This window comes from Pipra filicauda, unplaced genomic scaffold (genome assembly GCF_003945595.2).
Source record: "Pipra filicauda isolate LSUMZ 115617 unplaced genomic scaffold, ASM394559v2 scaffold132_size2486313_pilon, whole genome shotgun sequence".
In the NCBI taxonomy this organism is placed as follows: Eukaryota; Metazoa; Chordata; class Aves; order Passeriformes; family Pipridae; genus Pipra; species Pipra filicauda.
In genome coordinates this window covers 1,881,149-1,887,834 of record NW_024103796.1, presented here as the reverse complement: position 1 = coordinate 1,887,834, position 6,686 = coordinate 1,881,149, and positions in this window count along the sequence as shown.

Sequence of the window (6,686 nt, the reverse complement as noted above, 5' to 3'; positions counted from 1 at the left end):
AGGGTCCAGCGGAGGCCACAGAGATGATGAGGGGTCTGGAGCATCTCTGTTATGAGGAGAGACTGCGTGATCTGGGCCTGTTTAGCCTAGAGAAGAGAAGACTGAAAGGGGAACTCATCAATACATACAAATATCTCAAAAACGGGTGTCAAGAGGATGGTGCCAGACTCTTTTCAGTGGTGCCCAGAGACAGGACAAGGAGTGATGGCCATAAACTAAAACACAAGAAGTTTCACCTCAACATGAGGAAGAACTTCTTTACATTGAGGGTGGCAGAGCACTGGAACAGGCTGCCCAGGGAGGTCATGGAATTTCCCTCTCTGAAGACTTTCAAAACCCATCTGGACACATCCCTGTGTCACCTGCTCCAGGTGATCTTGCCTTGGTGGGGGTTGGACTGGATGATCTCCGGAGGTCCCTTCCAACCAACCCTAACAATTCTGTGATTCTGTGATACTTCTCTTAATAACACCTTGTTAGTGAACATCCTTCTTTTTCAGCAGAAATATAAATATTTTAGACATTGGACTGTAGTTATCACACAGGCACAGGAGGACATTACTACAGCTGCATAGTAGGGCTGTGCATCATTATTGGCAGGAAATAAAAGCACAGAAAGATGAACTAATCTCCCACAGGTTACTCAGCAGGCTAGGAGTACAGGAGTAGGACCGTGTGTACATATGATTTCCTGTCAAGTGTTTTCTCCTGTTTTAAAACAGGACTTGTTTTTAAAGAGGACATAATTTCTGTATACTCCGGTGAAATGTAAAGTTCTCTTCCAGCAGCAAATCTGGACTTTGTAATTGCTGAAACAATCACAGATAGTACAAACATGTTCTGCATGCTACCATTTAAGCATTTATATTATTATACAGTGGTTATGAACCTGAAGCATGTGTCAGAAGATTGATGTGCCTTCCCCCTTCACCCTACTGCTATCAAGGAAAGTCAGCAATTCCTTGTGAATTTTATGAAAGTAGGAAGACAAAAGGAAAAAAACCGTCGCTGGTAGTCCCACTAGGAGAAAGACTCCATGACATCAATACTTTATTAGACATGACAGAATCTTCACTGAGCCATACCCTCAAGAGAAAAGTAATTAGAAACAGTATTTTGTTACAGTGCTTGTTGAATTACTTCTTTTTCTTTTTTTCTGCCTTCGCCTCTTTTTTTTTCTTTTTTTTTCCTTTTACACTTCTCCCAGAATACTGTGCATTAAAAGACTGGCATAAGTGGAAGAAAACATGAGCCAAAGCTGGTTTTACGTTCAATGTGAGTAAAATGCCACTCAGTTTCTTGAAAGTCTGTGAGAAGCACCAACAGAGTGCACAGTTGGCTCAAATACATGCTCATTCAGTGTCCCTTTTCTAGTGTTGTACACCAGGAACCTTGCTTCAGTCTGAAGACTTGCTGAAATTGAAGCAAGTCAATCTGGCTTATTATGTTTTGACATCTTTTGTTGCACAAGTGGCCCGTCACATCCTGGGAAAGTTGCAGTTTTCATTACACCTCTCCTGGCTCCTCTTAGGAAAAGGCTTTTGAAGGCCACTTGCTCAGGAGATAGCAGTAAACAAAAGCATTGATTTCTGTTGTCATATCTACAAAGATTTAGGTTGTTCCCTAAGTCATTCCAGCTCCTACAAGGACTGCTGCAGAGATCCTTGAGTATCCATATCAGTGCTGGAAAAGCCATCCAAACAGGCTCCTCCAGAATACCGGCTATAGACTTTGCTTCTCTGCGTTTCCTGTCTACCAAGGGATATCTTCCAAGAGAAGCTATAGTAAAAATTGTCCTTCTTTTGTAGCATTCTCAAATTCCCAAAGGAAACAACTTAATCTTCTGATTCAGAGCTGGAACAAGGCATGTAAGTGCCAGGAGAGACTTTTCTCCTCAAGCTAGCCACACCCCATAGAATTCTTGAATCCTCCAGGTGCCTTACCAACCCAATGACCTTCCAGTGTCCACACCTGTCCTTCAGGATTTTCCACTCATCCATTACTGCCACCGTAACTGTGTTCTGGACTACAGCCTGCATTGCTCTGTGTGCATATCCTCCATTTGGCATGTGTCTTGGAAGATTTCCTTGGAGAAGCACCGCAGGTGATCCAGCTTAGCATGCTTTTGCTTTCTGCTTTCCTGGATAGATCAGTACTTCATCACTCCTGTTCTGGAGTGCAATGTTGTTGTTAAAATGCATTTATTCTTCTCTGCCGGATTATTTATTTTGAGCAGTATGGTACAGGGATTCTTTACCCACAGAGTTTTTCAAATGTACGATTAAAAATAAGACAGTGCCACCAGAACCACCTAAAAATTGTAAAGTTTCTTGGAGGGCATGGGAGGGAGGACAGAGAGGAGAAAAGAAGAAAAAGTAGATGCAAAAAACTAGCTGTCCACAGTGCTACAAGTGTAGTTTGTCAAAACTTCCAGATTATTTCAGCAATCCCTTTTTTTTTTGTTCATGTAAAATAAAGATTTGATGGAAAAAATACTTCTTTCATCCCAAGTACTGTAATTAATGAAGTCATGCATCCTCATTTAGACAGCTGCCCTTCCTGACTCAACCCGGTATTTTTCTTTTGCTAGGCTGAAAGATTTAGATACTATATGTTGGTTTAAATTAAATTCAAATCTTTCCTTAGACTCATTGCCTGGAATTCTGTCTGATGCTCTTTTAGCACTGGTGATTGCTAACTGTTTGCTCCCTTAATATCCTGAAATAAATCCTGCACATCAGCCAGAATGTGAGCAAATCTGGAAATGTCATATGCTGTATTTTCTCAGATATATGCTGACAAACAGTTCCAGGATATAAGACAGGACTCTGGATGGTTGGTAAAGGCTTTGTTAGATACTATTTTGAAGACAGAGCTTCATGTCAAGGCACTGAGTGCACAAATAGATGGTAATTGCTGTGACAGCCTAAACAGGGGCATCCACCCTCACCCTCCTATGAGCCTAGGTAGAGTCCTTCCTGAGCTGCACCTCAGCTGTGCCTGCCTGACTGTCTGGGGCTCCTGAACCAGTTCAGACCCAGCCTGTTCCTGCCTGATGATCCCTGGACCATCAGCAGGCCCCGCTGCAGTAAACAAACTGTTCTGCTCACTGGCCTCTGGCGCAGTGGGGCTGCTCCCCATTGAAGTCACTGCTCGGCTCACCTTGGGGTGCCCTTGGCTTCTGGCTCACCTACCCTGAGCGAGCAGTGCTACTCTTGATGTTCCCTGATGCTTTGCTTCAGAGTTCAGAATGCCTGAAGATGCAGGTTCTTTTTAGAAAAGTAGTATTGTCACACTACTGGTTGGTTTTATAAAGCAACATTTATATTTGCATTTCAGAGGAAATTTAGGTACAATGTTCAGTCAGATTGGTGTCACCTGTAGTCCCCATTCAAAAGACAGTTCATTCCTACAGCCTAGGCCTGCCTCCACAGTGGTTACTGAGTGTGTGTGTAGTTTCACATCAAGGTTACATCACTTTGTATTTACATTAGTGCTAAAGAGGGCTTCTGCCCTTCTCATCTGCCACGCACCACTGCTCCATCAGCTCTCACCATGATCTCACCCAAGGTGAGCTGATCAAAAGCACAAATAGTTCCTGGATGAGCAGTGAGGTGCTGAGAACCACAGGCAGTCACACAGCTATGCAGGTGAAGCACAAGCAAATGTACAAGAACTCATACCTGAGGGGGTAAGAAAGGGGCTGTCTATAATTCCCTGCATTAGGGATAGTGTGAAACCACATATCTGAGGTCAAGTTATACCAAACAGCTGAGTCAATCTGTTAAAAAGAGGTCTTCTTACTTCCCTTTCCCATCTCACTGGTTCCACGCTCCTTTCTCTCGCACAGCATTTCCCCCACTGTTCTTTTGAGCTGATGCAATGCACTAACTTGGCTGAAAACCAGCCCTTCAGTCTGGTCTTCTGCTGTATCAGTGAATTGGTTTGGCTTACAGGGGGTCTGGCAAACACCACTGACAACAAAAAGTAACACAAGTGGGAGTGAAATTGCCCTTTGTAGTGCACATGAGTTATTAACACATCTTTGGATGCCTTTTGGAGAAGCCGAAGACAACACTGAGCTCCTCCCGTCTTTCCCTGCCTTATATTCCTGATCCCCTTCTGCCATTCATATGGGTCTGTTGGGGTTTCTTTGGCTATGTTACCTTTCTGACCAGCTCACTGGGGCATCGGAGCTGGCACAAGAGGAGCAGCAGGAAACAGAGCGAGAGGTGGTAGATGTAGGATTACCCCCTTCCACAGCAGTGACCTGTTCTGTTGGCTGAGCTGATCCTGTCCCACCACACCTCTGTGAAGGCCAGGATGGAGAGAACAATACTCCTCCCACAAATCCATGATCATCACATTGTTCTGGGATTACAGTAGTTCTGAGAATAGTTAGGCAACCAGCTTATTCACCAACAAAGTGCTCTATAATGCCACTGTAGGCGGAAAGGTAAAGAAGTAATTGCAATTAGGCAATTAATACTCCCAGAACAATTCAATACAGCTGCTGACCATCTTCCTGTGACAGCTTTTGCTGTCATGGAGTTACTCACTTAGTGGGTGCACCCAGGCCGACTGAGCCTGTGACTGACTATCTCACTTCCTCCTCCTATCCCTCTTTGCAATCTTATAGAAGTCTTACTGCAATTACAACTCTGTTTCAGACTCCGGATTCTTTATTTGTGCATAAAAGCATTTCTCTATTTTTGTCAAGTATTGCAGAAAATCTGTTCTACAGCAAAAACCAGATGTATGTATATGTGTATGAATGAATTCTCACAGTAACATCTAGATTTTATATTAAAAACGTTCACTAATCCCCAGAGTATTTTACAAGAGTTGCTATGATCCCTATGTACAAATGGGGAAACTGAGGCACAGAAGTGCAGTGTTTTTCACTTAGCACTAATTTAAAGTGTCACTGGACAATTTCTGAGTTATCCTAAATTGCAGGGCTAAGTGAAACTGTACTGGGCAAATAAACCCCACCCCACTAGCTATATGTTTTACCAACTTAGAACATCAAAATGGGATGCTGTGATTAGGCGCCTTCACTGTGGCAAATAACTTTAGATTTTTTTCATTAAGTGGCTGCTTGAATAGAGGCATAAAATTTAATTGAACTATGGTAATCAACAGAAACACAAATTATTTAGGCTGCATATGACTGCTCAGTTATTTACAGTTGCAGCTTCACTCCTTACCAGTAACAAGATGGACAAGATGACGTGAGATATGCTAAAGAATTAAGATGGCCTTGGTGACATAAGCCTTGATGTTTACTCTAGGTGTTTACAGACTGACTTAAAACATAGAAATGTGTCTACAACATCACTTGAGAAGACTTGAGAATTAAGACCATAATTAAACTACAATGTCTCATTAAAAATCTGATGCCTACATTTATAGGATAACCTTACAGAGATTAAGATATCTTATTTCAGGAGTGGAGGCCCATCCGTCTCCATTGTTAAGACACAACCTTTGCAATAAAAAAACTCCATCCGTTCACAAATTCAGTTCCACTTCAAGGTACAATTGTATAGCACCTTTTCTACTACAGATTTAAAAGGAAATAAAGGAAATAAAATGCTTTTTCCTAGGCAGATTTTGAAACATTTGTTTCTATGAAAAAAAAAGTATTATATTGAGTTTGCCAATAATCCAGCCTGAATAATTTCATTAAGTAACAATTTCCTGAATATGCCACTGCAGCAAAAGAGCTAGAACGCCCAGGTCCCAATTTTTATTTCTCAGAAAGGCTGTGTGTGTGTGTGTGCGTGTGTGTGTGTGTGTGTGTGTGTGCAACTGCTCACACAAAAACAGTCCAGATGCCATCTCTGATTTATAAATTTTTTCTTCTAAAACAGAGGCAACCAACATAGTCCTGACCTCATTACTACATGGTGTTTGTTGCCTAACTGTTGCAAAAGTCTGATCAGTTAGAGCATTTCCTGGAGAAGCTTGTGACTGAGTAAGAGCAGGTTAATGGTTTATCTTCAGTGAGCAACCTAGAAACCAAACTTGCCAGATTTTCAAAGACATGAAGTCCCAGAGGTCTGGAACTCACCATTAGCACCTCCACAGTGTCTCCACAGGTAACAGAGAGAACAACCTCCTTTCTGCTGAGCCAGTGCAGACTGAGCAACTCCCCCTCCTCTGTCTACAGCCTGCTGAAGCAAGCCAGGCCGTTGGCAGTTATTAATAACCCATCTCCAGACATGCTGGAGAAGTGTGTAGTCATACTTCTGAGCTCTCCTTAAGCAATTCCTATCTCCCTACCAGAAAGTTGTGATCTGTCAGAACATGCTGCTAAGAATAGACTCGCAGAACATCATGTGTCAGGGAGGGGGTAGACCTCATCTACTATCTCCTAAAAAATCTTTTTATAGAAACCACCTAAAAATAGCCTGGAAGCCTAACAGCGTATGTGGTTCAGTTTTTTAAAAATAAAAATAAAGTTCTGCAGTATCTTCAATTGCAACCTTTTAGAAGTAGGATTTAAATTGCAAGATTTGCCGTTAAAGTGATATTTTAAAAGCACACGTTTCTGGAATAAAATCCTTACAGAAATACCCATAGGTTACCTCTAATTTAAAACTAATTATGCAATAAGGATGTCTGGGAAATCTGAAGGCTGTTTTATGAATCAAGATTTCAGAGGGCTGTCAAGTGTTCTC